This window comes from Phyllobates terribilis, unplaced genomic scaffold (assembly GCF_046119375.1).
Source record: "Phyllobates terribilis strain yellow unplaced genomic scaffold, ASM4611937v1 Scaffold_3__8_contigs__length_932513732, whole genome shotgun sequence".
NCBI lineage: Eukaryota > Metazoa > Chordata > Amphibia > Anura > Dendrobatidae > Phyllobates > Phyllobates terribilis.
This window is the reverse complement of record NW_027362763.1, coordinates 907,405,441-907,426,049: the sequence shown is the minus strand read 5'-3', so window position 1 is coordinate 907,426,049 and position 20,609 is coordinate 907,405,441. Positions and strand designations below refer to the sequence as shown.

Here is a 20,609-nt window from a genome sequence, read left to right as displayed (position 1 = left end):
GTCCGTCTCAAGATACCATCATATAAGTTGGGTCCGCGGTTCATCGGTCCGTTCGAGATTCTGAACCAAATAAATCCTGTGGCTTACAAGCTGAAACTCCCGGCCTCCTTACGGATTCCCAACTCCTTTCACGTGTCTCTCCTCAAACCTGTTGTCCTTAATTCTTTCACTGACGATCCAGGTACCGCTCCAGCTCCAGTCTCCGCAAAGGACATCTTTGAGGTAGAGAACATTTTGGCCATCAAGAGGGTAAGAGGAAAGACTTTCTTTCTTGTGGATTTGAAGGGGTTTGGTCCTGAGGAGAGATCTTGGGAGCCCAGGGAGAACATTCATGCCCCTCGTATTCTTGAAAAATTTCTTGCGGGCCTAAAGAAGAGGGGGCGTAAAGAGGGGGGGGTACTGTAGCGTCAGCGTCTCTGCCTCCTGCCGGGCAGAGACGCCGTTCCCCTCACCGCCGCGGTCCCGGTCCAGCGTCCTCCAGGTCCCCTGCTTCTTTCGCTGCTGTTGCGCGCAGCTTCCCGAACACTGTGCTTAGGGCGCGCGCTCCCTCCCTCTTAAAGGGGCCGCGCGCACCATCCTAAAGAGTCCCTGGCCAATGACTGGAGGACCACTCTTATATAAAGCACCTCCTCCAAAATGGAGGTGCCTGTGCAAGGTTGTTGTTTGTGTGCTAACACTCTCCTCAGCCCTCAGGTTCCAGTGCCCGCCAGCCTGTCTATCAGCTGTGCCCACCAGCCTGTCTATCAGCTGTGCCCGCCAGCAGGTGTCTGTCAGCTGTGCCCGCCAGCCTGTCAGCCGTGCCCACAAACCTGTCTGTCAGCCGTGCCCGCCTGCCTGTCTACCCGAATCACTTGTCAGGTCACCTGCCGTACCTCCCTGCTTGCCAACCCGGATAACCCGTCAGGCTACCTGCCGTGCTCTCCCGCTGTACCTGTCAGCTTGAGCCATCTGACCCGTGGGAGTCGCCTGCTCTCACACAAGGTCGGTCCCAGAGTGGCACCTGTTCCACCTGCCCGGTCCCTCCTTGGTTCACGGAGTCGACTAAGCCGCCGTGCGACCAGGGTCGGTCCGAGTAGGCACTTAGTTACACCCCTCTGGTCCCTCCTTGCATCCCGGCACAGAGATTCCACCACCTGGACCCGTAACAACTAGTATAAATTAGAATGGCAGTGACAGACATGGCAATGATATTGTAATCAGCATGAAAGTGAAAAAACAGAAACGGGAGAGGCAAAAGAAGACATCACACACAGGATTCCAGAAAGGTGGAAGGTAAATGAATGCTGAGAGAAGGGGTTGATCAAAGACAATAGACAAGAGAAACACAAAGACACAAAACAACACTTTGCCTACCAAATTTTATCTCGTGTTTTTTACCTGCTGCCAACAATCTGCTGCACACACTAGCGGACTGACAGCTGAAGTGCACAATGATGCAGACTTCAGGAAGGGTTGCAATGGCTATAGAATTCATTCATGGAGTAGGTCCATTTTCAGACGCCTGCATTTACTTAGTGACCTTTTATACTTTGTGGACTAAGATGAACAGTACAGTTATGTGCAAAATAATAACAGTGTGTTTAAAACAACTGAAAAGATCAGTGCACTGGGAGCACTGCACATTCAATTCCAAATGAAAACATGAACAGAATACAAATTTTTTAAACTGAAAATGAAGAAAAAGGAACCAAAGGCTGTTCAAAAAATAGCAGTGTCTGCATTTTCATTTACAAACTCGAATATTTACAGTATAAATTGAAATTCGTTTACAAACTTACAGACTTTTCTGTTAACCCTTTCGTGCCAGAGCCTGTTTTCGCCTTCGTAACCAGGCCATTTTTTATCAATTCTGACCAGTGTCACTCTATGAGGTAATAACTCTGGAACACTTCAGTGGGTCTCACTGATTCTGAGATTGTTTTTTTGTGACATATTGTACTTCATGATAGTGATAACATTTCTTCGATACGACTTGCATTTATTTGTGAAAAAATTGAAAATTTGGTGAAAATTTCGAAAATTTTGCAATTTTCAAACTTTTAATTTTTAAATCAGAGAGTTATATCATACAAAATAGTTAATAAATAACATTTCCCACATGTCTACTTTACATCAGCAAAATTTGTAAAACTTTTTTTGTTTTGTTAGAAAGTTAGAAGGGTTAAAAGTTGACCAGCGATTTCTCATTTTTAAAAAAAAATTACAAAACCATTTCTTTAGGGATCACATCAAATTTGAAGTGACTTTAAGGATCTATATGACAGAAAATACCCAAAAGTGACACCATTCTAAAAACTGCACTCCAAGGTGGTCAAAACTACATTCAAGAAGTTTATTAACCCTTCAGGTGCTTCACATGAATTAAAGAAATGTGGATGGAAAAAATTTAAGTTTTACTTTTTCCCACAAAAATATTACTTTAGCCCCAAATTTTTCAAGGGAGAAAATGCACCATAAAATTTGTTATGCGATTTCTCCTGAGTACGCCGATACCCCTTATGTTGTGGAAAACTACTGTTTGGGTGCATAGCAGGGCTCGGAAGGGAAGTAGTTTGAGTTTTGGAATGCAAAATTGGCTGGAATCGAAAGCGTACACCGTGTCGTGTTTGGAGAGCCCCTGATGTGCCTAAACAGTGGAAACCCCCCACAAGTGACTCCATTTTGGAAACTAGACCACTCAAGGAATTTATCTAGATGTAAGGAGAGCACCTTGAACCCTCAGGGCCTTCACAGAATTTTATCATGTTGAGCCGTGGAAATAAAAAAACACATTTTTCCCAGAAAAATGTTTTTAGCCCCAAATTTTTTATTTTCACAAGGGTAGCAAGAAAAAATGGACCCCAAAATTTGTTGCAGTGGAAAACTACTGTTTGGCGTACAGCAGGGCTCAGAAGGGAAGGAGCGCTATTTTGGCTGGAACAGGTTGCGGACACCATGTCACATTTGAAGAGCCCCTGGTATGCCCAAACAACAGGAACCAGCACAAGTGACCCCATTTTGTAAACTTCATCTTTGAAGGAATTCATTTAGGGGAGTAGTGAATATTTTTAACCCTCAGGTGATTCACTTGTATGACATTGGGTTGAGTAAATTAAATATTACTATTTTTTCCACTAAAATGTTGCTTTGACCCCAAGTTTTTAATTTTTAAAAGGGATAATAGGAGAAAATGAACAGTACAATTTGTTATGCAATTTCTCCTGAGTACATCAATACCCCATAAGTGGCCGAAAACTACTTTTGAGGCACAGTACAAAGCTCAGAAGGGAAGGAGTACCATATTGGAGTTCAGAATTTACTGTTATGGTTTGCGGGTGCCATATCACATTGGCAGAGCCCCTGAGGTCTCAGAACTGCAGAAACCCCCATAAGTGAGCCCATTTTACAAACTATGTAAAGAGAGGAGAGAACAAGGCGCAATGGGTGACTCAGTATTGCAATTGTTAGAGGGATGTGGGGATGGCTACTAACCTTATGGAGTTGTGCACCTCTGCACAACCCCAGTGTAAAGCTCCACAAGCTCCGCTCTGTTGGTGGCTGTCATCTATTTCCAGCGGCGTTCACAGATCCTGATCTCTCGGTGGTGGATCACGTGGTCAGGTTAGTAGCATGTAACGCCGAGATAGACGCCCAGCTTCACCAACACCCCCGGCAGCGTTCCGGAGGGGTTAGGGCAGCGCAGCTTGGAAAACCAGGGTAGTAATTCTAATTAAATTGCTCCCACAGGTGAAAGAACAATAGATTAAAGACAGCTCTACCGCACCCCAACAGGGGGAAAAGGACAATCAGTGAATATGAATAGCGGTACAGAGCACCAATAACAGGGCAAAAATATTAAAAGGACTGATTTATTAATACATAGTGTGTATTAATAAATCAGTCCTTTTAATATTTTTGCCCTGTTATTGGCGCTCTGGTACCGCTATTCATATTCACTGATTGTCATTTTACAAACTACACCTCTCAATGAATTAATCTAGGGGTGGAGTGATAATATTCCACTTTACCACAAAAAAATGATTTTAGCCTCAGATTTTACATTTTCACATGGGGAATAGGTAAAAAAAAAGGTGCCAAAATGTGTCATACAATTTCTGCTGAACGTGGCAATGCCCCAAATGTGGCTGTACTGTACTGCTTAGCCACGTGGCGACATTCGGCAGTGCTATTCGACTCTTGGAGAACAAATTACTGTAGAATAGATTGTGGACTCCATATACAGAGCCCCTAAGTGCCAGAAGAGCAGAATCCCCCCTCAAGTGACCCCATTTTGAAAATTACACCCCTCTGGGATTTTATCTACAGGTGTAGTGACTATTTTGACTCCATGGGTGTTTTACAGAAACAAGCAGCAGTAGATGTTGCTGAGTGAAAGTTACAAACTGCCATTGTAGGGACCAGTATGTTGTAGTGCCCATACATTGTAGTGTCCATAATGTTGTGCCCAGCTGGTGCTTCTGGAGACACGCACCCTGCAGAGGGGACGGAGAAATCAATTTCTCCATCACCTCTGTTGCTGGTGTCGGCAGGAATCGCACTGCACTCGTATGTTATCTGAGTGCAGTGTGATGTTTCACACGCACCCATAGGCTTATATGGGTGCGTGCGATCCGAACCCAGCATGCAATCGCAGCATGCTGCGATTTTTTTTCAGCCCGATTGCAATACGATCGGAGCTGGAAAAAAAAAACACCACTGAGCACACCATCATACGATTAAATTGGTCCGAATGCAATCCGATTTTTTATCAGATTGCATTCGTCTGATTTAATCGCAAGTGAGAGCGAGCTCTAAGACTCCGATTCTGGCTCAGTCTAACAGGCCACCATAGTTGGCAGACCCGGAGGTCATCATGTGACCTCTGGCTGCCATGACAACGCTCGGATCACAGGGGGCGTTGGAGAGGTAAGTGAAGCAGTCCTCTCCCTTTCACTATCTTCTAAATGCCGCTATCACTATGGATCGCGGCATCTAGAAGATAGTAACGGCTTAACATTATTGGTACCTGTTCCAATCAAATCCCAATGATGTCACCTGTCAGAGCTACTGCTCTGCTCCAGAATTACAGCGCTTGTAAGACCCTGGTGGTCCTGAGCGCTGCGAACTGCCTACCGCAGACAAACGTCGGCGCTGCACAGAGCCCAGCAAGTGCCGACATTTATCTACCATTGACGGTCGCAAAGCGGTTAATCACTGAATTAATATTTAGTTGAATAACCTTTATTTTTGATAACTGCTTTACATTTGTGTGGCATGGAGTCAATTAGCATCTGACACCTGTGAACAGATATTCCATCCCAAGCTTACTGGACTACATTCCACAGTTCTTTTGCATTCTTAGGTTTTGTGTCAAAAACGGCATTTTTGATGTTACTCCACAAATTCTCAATTGGATTGAGGTCTGAGGATTGGGTTGGCCACTTCATAACATCAATCTTGTTGGTATTGAACTAGGATGTTGCCCACTTGCTGGTGCGTTTGCGGGTCATTATTCTGCTGAAACACCCATTTCAAGGGCATTTCTTCTTAAACATAATCTCAATCTCTTTCAGTATTTTAATATATTCTAACTAATCTATGGTGCCTGGTATGCTATAAATGGGCCCAACTCCATAGTATGAGAAACATCCCCAAACCATTATGCTTGCACCTCCATGTTTTACAGTCTTCACAGTGTACTGTGGCATGAATTCAGTGTTTATGGGTTGTCTCACAAACTGTATGTGGCCTTTACACCCAATAAGAACAATCTTGCTCACATTTGTCCATAGAATGTTGGGCCACTTCTCTTTAGGTCAGTCAATGTGTTTTTTTTAGCAAACTAACCTTTTCAGCACGTCTTTTTTTCAGCAGTGATACTTTATGAGGGTTTCTTGCAAACAGTTTGGCTTCACGTAGGCGTCTTCTGATGGTTGCATACTGGAATACTGTAAAAAAAAGTTCCCAATCCCAAAAAAAGACCTTTTATTATACTCACATTTGGGGTGGTCCAGTCCGATGGGCATCTCTTGGCTTGATCTGTTGCCTCCTCTCTTCTTGCGATCGCTATCCTCCTTCCCTGTTTCATGTGAATGACGCATCCTACATCATCCACATAGTGTCCTTCATTGTGCTCCTGCGCAGGTGCACTTCTTTTTGCCCTGCCAAGGGCAGAGCAAAGCACTGTAGTGCACATGCCCTGGCTTTACTTCCAGGTTATCAGCGCTCTTTGGCCTTTCCAGACGCATGCACATTATATTACTTTGCTATAAAAAATGCCTTAATGGTGGTGGCCTTACTTTTTATGGGAAAAATCTGGTCACAGGTTGTCTTTAAAGATTCACTCCCATCAAAGTTTTTATCTTAATATATTACAGTCATCATCTAATATGGCACTTTGTACTTACGATTGCTCATTTTGCCATTCTGCCCAGTTAATTCTTCTGTTTTCCATTAGGTCTGTGACATCACATGATGAAAAACGAACTACCTGAATCCTTCTAAGTTCTATGTAGAAACACAAAGTCAATTTTCACTGTATGAATAATAAGTCACTGCAAAAGTGTCTGACAAGGGGAGGGGGGAGGAGGGAGCAGCTAGGTCAGGAGTTGAAGAGGGGAATGATTTTTGAAGGGAAAATAAACTTCCTATTTCTACATAGAGCAGAGAAAAAAGAAGAATGTGCTGGGTGGAAAGGCAAAATGAGCAATTAAGTACACAGTGCTATATACTATGATGATTGCTATATATTAATAGGATAAAAACTTTCATGGGAGTGCTTCTTTAAGCACAGTGGATATAAGTGTGATTACTGACACATCTCCAGATAGACAATGTAAGGGAAATGGCTGTACAGCAGAGGTGACCATGATATAAAAGGAAGAGAGCTGTGTAATGTGACACAGCTAAACTGAGTTGCTCTGCCCTCCCCCCAACAATGACTCATGCAGAGGTTAGACTTGGAGATCAGGGCTGTATTGTTACATCTCACATTCTGAAATTCTGAAGCTATTGTGGGGTCGTGTTTTTTTTCCTTTTGAGTGTTGCTGTTTGCTTATGATTGGTCAACATCATACAGGGAGAAGAAGTACATGCCCCCATTGACAACTAACTAATAACACCCACTTGGATAGAAAAAAAGTTAACTCATTAGGTGCCAAAAACAACAGCAACAACGTTTTATTCCACTCTGCAACCACTTTTATATCCTGTTTCCAGTTCAACAAGCAAAAATTGGTGAAAGGTCCCCTTTAATTTATATCAAATGGAGTAGCTCTGACCACTTTAAAAATAGAATAGAAATTAATGAGCACAAAATTCTGAATCCTTGAACTATGGTACTCGTAATCTGGATGCTGGAACTGTAATATGGATACAAAATTGCGGCTGAGTTACTCCAGTCTAAATAAAAGGCTAATAAAAGGCTAAAGCAAGAATTTCACATGCAATTTTTAAAGAAATTATTTAACCAAACACTGGAATAGATACTAAAGAGAGGTCAAACATATGTCATATTTTTTTCCTTTTGAATGGACACACTACATTGTAAAAATCCATAATAAATTTGAATATACCAACCTTCAGGGGTGTAACGATTGCAGTCACAGAAGGTGTGATCGCAACTGGGCCAGTGCGGGAGGGGTCCGCTGACCCCAGCGCCTGCTTCAGATTTATGTGCATCTTAGGACACACATTTGTGCCTCTTTCACACTTCAGTGTCTCCAGTACGTGTGGTGACAGTTTTCACTCGTACTGGAGACACAGGTCTATGCACATGTCAGTGTATTTCCACGGACTGTGTGTCATCAATGTGACACGTACCAGCGCCTGGGAATCAAGTAAAGGTATTTTATTCTTGTTGGAGACAAGGGAGCAGAATACTACTCTCAACACTGTCGCTTGTTCGCGCTGATATCAGCGCAAACAGGGAACAATGATGAGAGATGCCTCCAGCACCCGGCGCTTGGGAACAGAGCGAATTGTACTGCTGATTCCCAGGCGCCGGTACGTGTGATACTGATGCAGCACACGGGCGGCACACAGTTGCCACACGTATGCCACACAGGTACATACAGACACGGATATCTCCGGTACTGTTTTTTCCAGTACCGGAAATATCAGGATGCGTGAAAGAGGCCTCAGCTGCAATGTATTGCAGCGCAGGGACTCTCTGGCTCCCTGCACTGCAATACACGCCACTGGCCAATCAGCGGCCAGCAGCTGACTTCCGCGTGGCAGGCATTGGCATCTCATGGCAGTGACGTCATGCGTCACCATAGCAGGCACGCAGCCTCTGATTGGTTGGTAGTGTGTATTGCAGCGCGGGGAGACGGAGAGTTTTTTACAAGCCTAAAAAGAAAAAAAATAGAATGATGCATTTTTGATGTTGCAGATTTTCAATTGAATTTGGGCACCATTTAGCTGAATTAGGTTACTTGCTTTTTTAATTGCATTTTTTCTGCTGCAGTTTTTGTCTCCTTTTTGGCTTTTAGGTTTTAAATAAAGCTGCTTCCTGGTATTTGGCTTTGATAAAACTTTGTTGATACAGTCATGTGCGGATTATATACATTTTTAGTGCACTTCCACTGTAGAAACGCACTAAAAGCGCATAAGCGTTTATTTTTACCTGTAGATTTTCCTAATTTTATTCAAGTCTAAGGAAAAATACATAAATAAAAAGCATATTTACCATAAGAGAAATTGGCATGTTGCCAATTTCAAAAACGCACCACTGATTCCCATGCACTGGTACGTGTCACACTGGTGACACACGGATGTAATGGGGACGTTTTGCTGCCCGTGCTGCGTGGAAAAAAACGGATATGTCATCGTGTTTTGCTCATGGACACACGGTCTATGGAAACACCCTGATATGTATGCTGACCCATTCATTTGAATGGGTCTATGTGTGTAAGTGTCTCCAGTATGTGTGAAAACTGGCACCACAAGTACTGGAGACACTGACATGTGAATGAGGCCTAAGAAAAGCACAGTGGACATAAGATTTATTTGAATCCATATTCCTTTTGCTGAAATTGTTGTAGGCTGTGTTTTGAGCAGTGAAAATACACAGCAGAAACAAAAACATACCAAACACTCTTCGCGGGAACTTAGCCTTAGCCACGTTCACAGGTTCAGTATTCGGTCAGTATTTTACCTCAGTATCTGTAAGACAAAACCAGGAGTGGGTGATAAATACAGAATTGGTGACATGTTTCTATTATACTTTTCCTCTGATTGTTCCACTCCTGGTTTTGGCTTACAAATAATGATGTAAAATGCTGACCAAATACTGACTGTGTGAACGTGGCCTTAGGGTATGTGCGCATGTTGAGTATTTGGTGCTGAAATTTCAGCACGATTTCTGCATCTCTTGGCAGGAAAACGCAGACTCAAAAACATTGTGTTTTTGCCATGATGTTGCCACTTTTTTTGCGTGTGTTTTTTCAGTGCATTCAATGAGTGAAAAACGCAGGCAAAAACTCAGAGAATTGATATGCTGAAGATTATTTTCTGCACCAAATCTGCAAGTCCAAAAATACTCAACATGTGCATGACACTTCAGGTTTCTCATTCACTTTGCTGGCATCAGGTTTTGTCACAAATCCGTGCAGAAAAAAAGGCGACAAAAAAGCTCTAAATCTGCAATGTGCGCACATACCCTTACAGTTGAATTCGGAGCAGTTTTTATTTCATTTACATACTTTTTTTCATGCCATGTTTTTTTTATGGAATTTTTGAAGTCCTATAGAAAAAAACTTCCAAAAGCATACTGCATAAAAAATGCCTGAAATGCCACAAGGATGTAAAAAACAAAGCTACTTTGTGAACTTTTTCAGTAATTTCCTACAAACTTAAAAAGTATCATCTCTTCACTTCATTTTTTACATTAAAAAAACTGATAAAAACACCAACAAAAATGCTGCAATATATGATGTGTATATCCAGCCTAATACAAAATGAGACAGAGGATGTCACAATTTTTATCATAATTGCATAGACACTATGACCCAGATTCATCAAGACAAGTGGTTTTCCCACCAGTCTATACAAGGGGGAGTGTAGGAGTCAGACATTCCTGATTCATTAGGAGGCATAAGAATATGACGAGTTGTGAGAGTCTCACCACAAATTCTACTCGTGTCCCTGACTGGAGTAAGATTTCTGGCATAGGGAATGTCACAGCTCATCATCGTCCCCGGCCATCCCCACTCCGCCCATTTTGGTGGAGCTGGGAGAAGCTAACATGATAACGTCAAAAGTCACAATATTTTTGTGCAACTCTGAGTTTTGCAAAAACGGGATTTTTCAAAGCTTTTTACAACAGAATTCTGGAGAAAAAGCTTTGATGTATGGTGCCTTATGGACCCCATTCATCATTGTATTTCTACCACTTTCTAGGCCTGAATGCCTCTCAATTAGTGACTTTTTGATTTGCAGCAAATGCAATACACAATTTGCGCCTTATTTCAAGTTGACTTTTGGGATTTAGCTCGTTTTCTGATTTTTTATGTCCATGTGTTTTTTCCAGATGTTTAAGGGCTCTTTCACACATCAGTGTCCGTTTCCATACATACTGAGGACACTGACACACATGTGCACATGTCAGTGTGTTTCCACGGACCGTGTGTTCATGGGCAAAACACACTAACATGTCGGTTTTTTCTCCCAGCATGGGCCGCAAAACGTCGCACACATGTGCACACTGATGACACATGGATGACAGCCATGTGTCCTCCGTGTGACACGTACGGGCGCCTGGGAATCAGCGCTACAGTTAGCTCTGTTTACAAATGCCGGGTGCTGAATGGTGACCCCATCATTGTCACCTGCTTGCACTGTGACCAACACAAGCAAGGGACAATGTTGACAGTAGTATTCTGCTCCTGCTATGTCCTGTTGTAAAAATAAAATAAAAATATCCTTATATTCACCTGTCCGAAGGTGTCCCCTGCTGTAATCCATCTGACCGCTCATGCCGAGGAGTCGGGGAGAATGAGTCGCTGCAGCGACTGGGTCCCTGCTCTGTGCTGAGCTCAGTGAGTGACAGGACACCGCTCACTGCAGCGAGTCATTCTCCCCGGCTCCTCGGCGTGAGCGGTCACATGGATTTCAGGGGACACCTTCGGACAGATGAGTAAAAGGATTTTATTATTTAATTCTTATTTTTACACCAGGACACAGCAGGAGCAGAATACTACTCTTAACATAGTCCCTTGCTCGCGCTGATCACAGCGCAAGCAGGGGACAATGATGAGGGCAGCATTCAGCACCCGGTACTTGAGAACAGCGCTAACTGTACCGCTGATTCCCAAGCACAGGTATGTGTGATCTTGATGCGGTAAACGGGCGGCACATGGTTGCCGTAAACAGATTTATGAAATGAAACTTTCTTTTAAAAGTTGTACTATTTTGCATAATTCTACTCCAAACCGCCACCCCACCCCCAGACTTTTGGGGTGTTTGTGACATTTTGCAAAATGTACAGTTTTTTTCTGCTAAAAAGTCACAAAACTACTTAAAGATCAAAAAAAGACAATTTTGGACGTTGCAGAAAATAATGAGTTTTGATGAATTTGGAGCAAAAAATATCACAAATGAAAAGTGACTTAAAATAAAATGTATATGACGGGCCCTATATTCTTATACTTGTTAATGATTGATGGTAAACCATAAAAAGCAATTGATTCAGTTTGGTTCCCTGTTAATCTTTGAATGCATTTTTGATTCTTGATGAATTTTAATACCCTATGATGATATGCAAAATGTAAACTTCTGTTTTATCTACAGTTGTTCTCAAAAGTTTACACACCCCAGCAGAATTTTTCCTTTCTTGGCCTTATTTCAGAGAATATTAATGATAACAAAAAAACTTTTTATCCACTCATGGTTATTGGTTGGGTGAAGCCATTTATTGTCAAACTAATGTGTTTTCTCTTTTTAAATCTTAATGACAACCAAAAACATCCAAATGACCTTGATCAAAAGTTCACATACTCCAGTTCTGAATACTGTGTATTGCCCCCTCTAACATCAATGACAACTTGAAGTCTTTTGTGGTAGTTGTGGATGAGGTTCTTTATTTTCTCAGATGGTAAAGCTGCCCATTCTTCTTGGCAAAAAGCCTCCAGTTCCTGTAAATTCCTGGACTGTCTAGCATGAACTGCGCTCTTGAGATCTCCCCAGAGTGGCTCAATGATATTGAGGTCAGGAGACTGAGATGGCCACTATAGAACCTTCACTTTGTTCTGCTGTAGCCAATGAAAGGTCGACTTGGCCTTTGTTTTGGATTGTTGTCATGTTGGAAAATCCAAGTACGTCCCATGCGCAGCTTCCGGGCTGATGAGTGCAAATTTGCCTCCAGTATTTGCTGATAACGTGCTGCATTCATCCTTCCTTCAACTTTTACCAAGTTTCCTGTCCCTTTGTAGCGCACACATCCCCAAAACATCACGATCCACCTCCGTGCTTAACTGTAGGAATGGTGTTCATTTCATCATAGGCCTTGTTGACCTCTCTCCAAATGTAATGTTTATGGTTGTGGCCAAAAAGTTCAATTTTGGTCTCATCACTCCAAATTACCTTGTTCCAGAAGTTTTGAGGCTTGTCTCTGTGCTGTTTGGCATATTGTAGGCGAGATACTTTGTGGCATTTGCGCAGTAATGGCTTTCTTCTGGTGATTCGACCATGCAGCCCATTTTTATTCATGTGCCTCCTTATTGTGTGTCTTGAAACAGCCACACCGCTAGTTTTCAGAGAGTCCTGAATTTCAGCTGATGTTATTTGTGGGTTTTTCTTTGCATCCCGAACAATTTTCCTCGCAGTTGTGGCCCAAATTTCTGTTGGTCTACCTGACTGTGGTTTGGTTTTTACAGAGCCCCTGATTTTCCATTTGTTAATCACAGTTTGTACGCTGCTGACTGGCATTATCAATACCTTGTATATCTTTTTGTATCCCTTTCCTGTGTTATACAGTTCAACTACCTTTTCCCGTAGATCTGTTGATAATTCTTTTGCTTTCCCAATGACTCACAATCCAGAAATGTCAGTGGCTGGATGAAAGATGCAAGAGTCTGTCTGGATCCCAGAAACTCACTCAGCTTTTATGCACACACACTGATTACAAGCAAACAGGTCACAGGTGAGGATGTTACCGTTAGCCATTCAAACACATTTGTGTCAAATTCTGTGCATGTTATCAGGTCAAAATCACCAGGGTATGTGAACTTTTGATCAGCGTCATTTGGATGTTTTTGGTTGTCATTAAGATTAAAAAGAGAAAACACAGTAGATTGACAATAAATGGCTTCAGCCAACCAATAACCATGAATAGAGAAAATGTTTTTTTGTTATCATTCATATTCTCTGAAACAAGGCCAAGAAAGGAAAAATTCTGCCGGAGTATGTAAACTTTTGACCACAACTGTAAGTCAATTGCAACCCATGGTGGGAGACCTGACATAAAGAAAGTGAAGATACATATCAGTCCCTGAGCAGCAGATTCTAACTCTACATTCCCATGATGAGCTTCTGGTGCATTTTTGATGTTGCAGAATTTCTGCACCATTTCTATACCTGTTATTTAAATTAGGCCACTTGAGGTTTTTCATTCCGTTTTTGTGTGCATTTTTTTACCACGTGTTTTTTACGTTGCGTTTTTTGTCTTCTTGGAGTCATGCTTTAAATAAAGCCATTTTGTTTTTGATACTTTCTGGAATATGGCTTTTAAGAAAACTTAATTGATATAATTAGATGTGGATCACATACGTTTCTGATGCGCTTCTGCAACGGAAACACACTAAAACGCATGTGCATTCTTTCCTGAGGATTTTCCACATCTAATGCAAGTCTATGGGGAAAATCCGCACAGAAAACATGCACCGCAGGTCAGCTTACGCTGCGTAAAATAAAAAGCACAGTGGGCATGAGATTTCTGTAAATCCTATCCACTTTGCTGGAATTGTAGAGTGCTGCATTTTTGATGCTGCAAAAATACACAGAGTCAGAAACACACCAAAAGCTCATCGTGGGAATGTATGAGGATATCTAGACCAAAATCAATCTAACCATTTTTTTTCAAATTATATTACGCTGATTAAAATCTGAAAACTGATTTACTGCAGGAAAAAGAGATGACATTCAAGACAATTGTAAATGTGTTTTGTGCAGGAAGCCAGCAGTTCCCTACAGATTAAAAAATAATGCAGTTTTCAAATCAACAACAATCAAAAAATCAAACCAAGGAAAATGTATGGTTGAAGGGAAATTATTAAAACCCTTGTGAACTCTCACTGATTTAGGAGACGGACAAACAAGTGTCTGAAAAATCGACAGATTCATCTAGAAAACTTGTACTATTTTGCACCCATATTGGCATATATGGGGGATGCATTTGTCTATTCATTTTTTTACGTCTCTGTGACATCTTTGTGGCATCTGTTTTTATTCATCAACATTGTAAAATGCCATTATTAACTGTGCTTGATTATGTACAATGTATCCATAAAAATCGGATGCTACACAGATGATTCGTATGGGTTCCGGTTTTTTTTTTGTTCACCCATTTAAATGAATGGGTGAGTCTGATTTGGCACTTGGAAGAGAATACTGCATGCTGTGATTTTTTTTTTCTCAGACCACATTTACACATTCAGTATTTGGTCAGTATTTTACATCAGTATTTGTAAGCCAAAACCAGGAGTGGGTGATAAATACAGAAGTGGTGACGTGTTTCTATTATACTTTTCCTCTGATTGTTCCACTCCTGATTTTGGCTTCCAAATACTGATATAAAATACTGACCAAATACTGAAAGTGTGAACGTTGCTTAAGGCTGTGTTTACACGTAACATAAATGCTGCTTCTTTTTACCTGCATGTTTTTTGGAGGTATCGGCACCATAATATACAATAAAAATATTCTGTTATGATTGCATTTTGGTTGCATTCTTTTCATTTGATGCAGTTTTGCTGCAGATTTGAAGCAATGTTTTTGATTTTGCACATAAAAATGCAGCTGTGTTTATTTTATTATTTACATGCTGTTTTTTTTTTACATACATTTTTTTCAGGCACTCCATAAAAGCCTATAGAGAAAAAAATACTACCAAAAAAAAACGTACAGCTCAATAGCCTCTTTAGACACACAGTGGGGATGAGTTTTCATGAAATCACATTTACTTTACTTGGACAGTTAGGCTACATTCCCACGATGAGCTTTTGGTGAGTTTTTGATATTGCTGAATTTCCACACCATTTATTATTTAAATTAGGTTACTTGCGTTACTTCATTGCGTTTTTGTGTGCGTTTTTTTAACATGTCAGTTTACGCTGTGTTAAAAAGAAGCAAAGAGGGCATGAGATTTCTATAAATCCCATCCACTTTGCTGGAACTATAAGACGCTGCCTTTTTTTTAATCAAGTAAATTTTTATTCATTTTATAACAGTTACACATATACAAATAACATTCTCAACCAATGTGTTTAACCCCCTCCCCCATACTCTCAACCCCCCCCCCAACATATGTTATTCAGAATACCATATCATAGGTATATGTCCACACAAAACAGAATAAATCAGGCCGATCAAGACCAGCCAAGTCGAAAGGCACAGAGCCGTTTGGCATTTGTTAACACAATGTGTAGTGATTTCATAACAACTGGTACACATCTAAAAAGACCCTATCGAGGCTGATAACTGGTTGTCTCCAAGCCAGGGACCCCATAGTTTATCAAAATATTTACTTCTATCCCTTTTGAGGTATACCCCTTTTTCCTATGATATAAGGGACTCAACTTGTTTAATAAACTCTCTGCCTTTTGGGGGAGTTGCAGAAACCCAGTTTTTAGCAATCAGCTTTCTAGCCATGTAAAGTAATTGCGCTATGGCAAGTTTCCCAGTTTCAACAGTACTCAGCTCGTCTACATATCCCAGTATGCAGGTCAGAGGGTTACTAGTCACCACGCACCCATAGGCTGACTCTATATAGCCCAAAATTGCTCCCCAATATGTGTGTAAACGTGGGCATGACCATAACATGTGCAATATCCCTGCTTCCTGTTGGGCGCACCTCAGGCATCCAGAATCAGTTCTAAGACCTATTTTAAACATCATTTTAGGTGATCTGTACACTCTGTGAATGACATAGAGCTGCGAGAGTCGATTGGGCTCACCAAGCGAAAGATTGGGTATGTATTCCAGCACCGAAGCCCACCCATCATCTGTGATAACACCAATATTCGTCTGCCATTTCCGTTTTACCAACAGAGGGAAGTTCTTAAGGAAGACAAAGAGAAGGTCATTGTAGACACTGGATATTACCCCCTTCGTGGCTCCATCTGAGCAAATAATGTCCAATACCACATCTCTCTGAGTTTTAACATCTTTCACTTTACATTGGGATCTATAGGCATGTTTGAGTTGACAGTATTGGTAAAAGCAACTATCAGGTAGATGGAACTCTTTTTGCAGATAGTCAAAGGATTTAAGCCCCTCATTGCTGATCACCTGGTGAACGTACTGTATACCCATATTCTTCCAGTTCCCGAACTCAGTTAATTTGGCAAATTCTGAAAGTAAGTCATTATTCCAAATAGGTGTGTACATTGATAAGTGTATGACCTCTCTTATTGGTTTGACTTTACACCAAACCTTGAAAATTAAGTCCAATGTAGGGTATACTGAGAAACCCCCAAACCTCCCTGCCTCCAAGCTATCCACAAAGGGCCCCTGTCTCACGGTTATAGGAAGTTTCGCCCCCAGCAGTTCACCCCCATCAGTTCGCCCCCAGGTACATTTCGCCCCTATCATTTCACCCCGAGGAAGATTTCCCCCCCGCACATTTCGCCCCTGCACATTTCGCCCCCGGACCGGAGCGAACTGGGGGCAATATGTGCGGGGGCAAAACATCCTGGGGGCCAAATGCTGGGAACGAAATGTGCGGGGGAAAAATGTACCCGGGGCGAATTGCTGGGGGCGAACTGCTGGGGGCGAACTGCTGGGGCGACCTGTGGGGGGCGAAACATCCAATTCCCCTGTCCCACAGTGTTTTGAATAATTTTGCAGACCGAACTGCCAATGTAATTTTCTTTCCATCCCTTTATATGTTGGCATTGAGCCGCCAGGAAATATAACCATGCATTTGGCCGTGCCAGGCCACTGTCGTCTTTTGGTCTTTGCAAAGTTTCTAATCTTATTCTGGATTGCCCTTTACGCCAGATCAAATCTCTGAAAAGAGAGTTTATTTTATGGAATCTAGATAGTGGGAGCCAAATGGGAGCATTATGTAGAATATATAAAATCTGAGGCATTAACACCATCTTAATAAGATTTAACCTGCCCACCACAGAGAGATGGAGTTTACACCATGCCGTTATTTTGCACTTAATTTTGTCTAGAAGAGGCAGTAGATTCTGTTTTTCATAATCTCTAAGAGGGGACGATATTACCAACCCCAAGTACTTGAACTGGGAAACCACCTCTATCTGGGTATGCTGAATGTCTGAACGGTCTACCGGGCCATCTGAGAGGAATAGTACAGATTTATCACAGTTAATAGTCAGACCTGGCAACCACCCAAACTGTTTAAGTATATCCATTACCCTATTCAGGGATCTACCATAGTCTCCCAGAAATAGCAGAAGGTCATCCGCATACAATGCAATCTTCTCTTCCATGTTCCCATATTGAAATCCTCTAAGTTCAGAAGAATTCCTCACTACTGCCGCTAAAGGTTCTATTGCAATGGCAAACAATAATAGGGACAGAGGGCACCCCTGTCTTGTGCCTCTATATAATCTGAAGCTTTGAGACAGCTCACCGTTTGCTTTGATTTTAGCTGTAGGGGAGGAGTATAGCAACTGTACCCATGATATAAACGTGGGTCTGAACCCCATTATTTTCAACACCTCCCAGAGGAAGTTCCACTCTATGCTATCGAATGCCTTTGCTGCATCCAATGACAGCACCTGTCTATGCCCAATGTTATCTGCTGGGAGCTGCATGTTCAAAAAGAGGTGGCGCAAATTAATTGCTGTGGATTTGTTGGCCATAAAGCCCTTTTGGTCTGGATATATCACTTTAGACATAATTCCTGACAGCAGAACTTCCAGAATCTCCCCATAGACTCTGCCCAAAGACGCTGCGTTTTTGACGCAGCAAAAATATGCAGCGTCAAATACTCACCTAAAGCTCATCCTGGAAACGTAGACTTAAGCATAGCAGATTTTTTGCACAAAATAACGCAGAGAAAGAAATGCAATATTTACTCTACATGTGAAGATGATCATGGTCTAAGGCCTTTAGGTTACTGATTCAACTGTAAAATGTAAGAAGAGCAAATGTAAGCAGTGGTAAGCATCAATTTTGATATAAATAAATATGATATATGTAAAATATATATGTATATATATATATATATATATATGACGCGCCCCTGGGCCTGTGCTGAGTAGCGTTGCGCATGCGGGGGCCTACCCGGAGCCGGATCTGAGAGGGGTAGTAGTTTCGTGGCGGTGACCCGGTCCGTGCCCAGGGAGTCAAACTGAGCGGCAGTATTTAGCAGTAGATGTTAGAATGTTCGACTACACCACCCGTTGAATGCGGTCATGAGACCGCCGCTGCAGGGCAGACCGCTGAGGCCGGTGATACGGTTGTGCAGCGGGGATGGTATAACCCCCAACGGGAGGGGTATGGCCTCAGGGCAGCGGACGTGGATGATGAAACACTCGGAGACAGTGCGGTGTAGTTCAGGGTCTTTACTGGTGGCAAAGGTAGACCCTCCCGGAGTACTGGCTAGCGATCGGGGCCTGGTCAGTCCGCGAGCAGATGGGATCTCCCCTGGCCAGGCGGAGTTGTAGGCCTCCCCAACTAATCGTACTCTTCTGGCTACCTTGCTAGAGGCTGGTAAAAGTAGCCCACGTCCCTGAGTGTACCGTGTGGTGCTCACCCGTATGGCCGGTGACTCGGGGCCTTTTGGTAGCTTCCGCTCCACGTCGCGGTGCTGGTCCCTTGCGTGTGACCGTGCCTTCGGGTTTCTTGGCCAGAGGACCTGAAATCCCCTGCCGGGCGGTTTCTGCTGCGGGGTAAGGATTAGTCCCCACAGCCTCGGACTCCGGGTCCGGTAAGAACTCTTCAATCAGGGCGAGCTCTACAGCTTCCAGCCCCTGATCTCTTTTTAGCACTGCTCCCACTGAGCTCCTGATCTTTCTTTTTCCTAAAGCTGCTCCACTCCAGACCAGACTGTGTCTCTGTCTGTGTTCTCTGCTCTTTCTCTACTCTAACCCTGCCTCAGCCCCAGCTTTATATAGGGGAAGTTCTTCCCCTCCCAGGACTGGGCAGGAGGTGTGGCATGCATAGGATGTCTGACCAGGAAACCTCCCACCTGCTCACAGACGTAATATTGCTATTACTGTGGGAAACCAGACCCCTGGGGTGCCACATATATACACTACCATTCAAAAGTTTGGGGTCACCCAGACAATTTTGTGTTTTCTATGAAAACTCATACTTTTATTTATCAAATGAGTTGCAAAATGAATAGAAAATATAGTCCAGACATTGACAAAGTTAGAAATAATGATTTTTATTCGAAAGAATAATTTTCTCCTTCAAACTTTGCTTTCGTCAAAGAATGCTCCCTTTGCAGCAATTACAGTATTGCAGACCTTTGGCATTCTAGCTGTTAATTTGCTGAGGTAATCTTGAGAAATTTCACCCCATGCTTCCTAAAGCCCCTCCCACAAGTTGAATTGGCTCGATGGGCACTTTTTGCGTACCATACGGTCAAGTTGCTCCCACAACAGCTCAATGGGGTTGAGATCTGGTGACTGCGCTGGCCACTCCATTACAGATAGAATACCAGCTGCCTGCTTCTTCCCTAAATAGTTCATTCATCATTTGGAGGTGTGCTTTGGGTCATTGTCCTGTTGTAGGATGAAGTTGGCTCCAATCAAGCGCTGTCCACAGGGTATGGCATGGCATTGCAAAATGGAGTGATAGCCTTCCTTATTCAAAATCCCATTTACCTTGTACAAATCTCCCACTTTACCAGCACCAAAGCAACCCCAGACCATCACATTACCTCCACCATGCTTGACAGATGGCGTCAGGCACTCTTCCAGCATCTTTTCAGTTGTTCTGCATCTCACAAATGTTCTTCTGTGTGATCCAAACTTTGATTCGTCTGTCCATAAAACATTTTTCCAATCTTCCTCTGTCCAATATCTGTGTTTTTTTGCCCATATTAATCTTTTCCTTTTATTAGCCAGTCTCAGATATGGCTTTTTCTTTGCCACTTTGCCCTGAAGGCTAGCCTCCCGGAGTCGCCTCTTCACTGTAGAAGTTGACACTGGCGTTTTGCGCGTACTGTTTATTGAAGCTGCCAGTTGAGGAGCTCTGAGGCGTCGATTTCTCAAACTAGAGACTCTAATGTACTTGCCTTGTTGTTCAGTTGTGCAGCGGGGCCTCCCACTTCTCTTTCTACTCTGGTTAGAGCCTGTTTGTGCTCTCCTCCGAAGGGAGTAGTACATACCGTTGTAGGAAATCTTTAGTTTCTTTGGCAATTTCTCACATGGAATAGCCTTTATTTCTAAGAACAAGAATAGACTGTCGAGTTTCACATGAAAGTTCTC

At 42.6% G+C, this 20,609-nt stretch overlaps 1 protein-coding gene across 16 annotated transcripts in view; it reads left to right on the top strand.

The window, feature by feature from the left end:
- LOC141257787 (uncharacterized) overlaps window positions 1–20,609 on the top strand; it is a 1,010,546-nt gene that overhangs the window by 391,571 nt on the left and 598,366 nt on the right. The window contains exon 1 of one of the 16 annotated variants that reach the window (XM_073672772.1): window positions 15,062–15,200. The exons of the other annotated variants lie outside the window; for them this stretch is intronic. The gene's annotated coding sequence lies outside the window, so the exon portion shown is untranslated. Of the gene's footprint in view, window positions 1–15,061; window positions 15,201–20,609 lie in introns of those variants that run through there. 16 annotated transcript variants of the gene reach the window in all.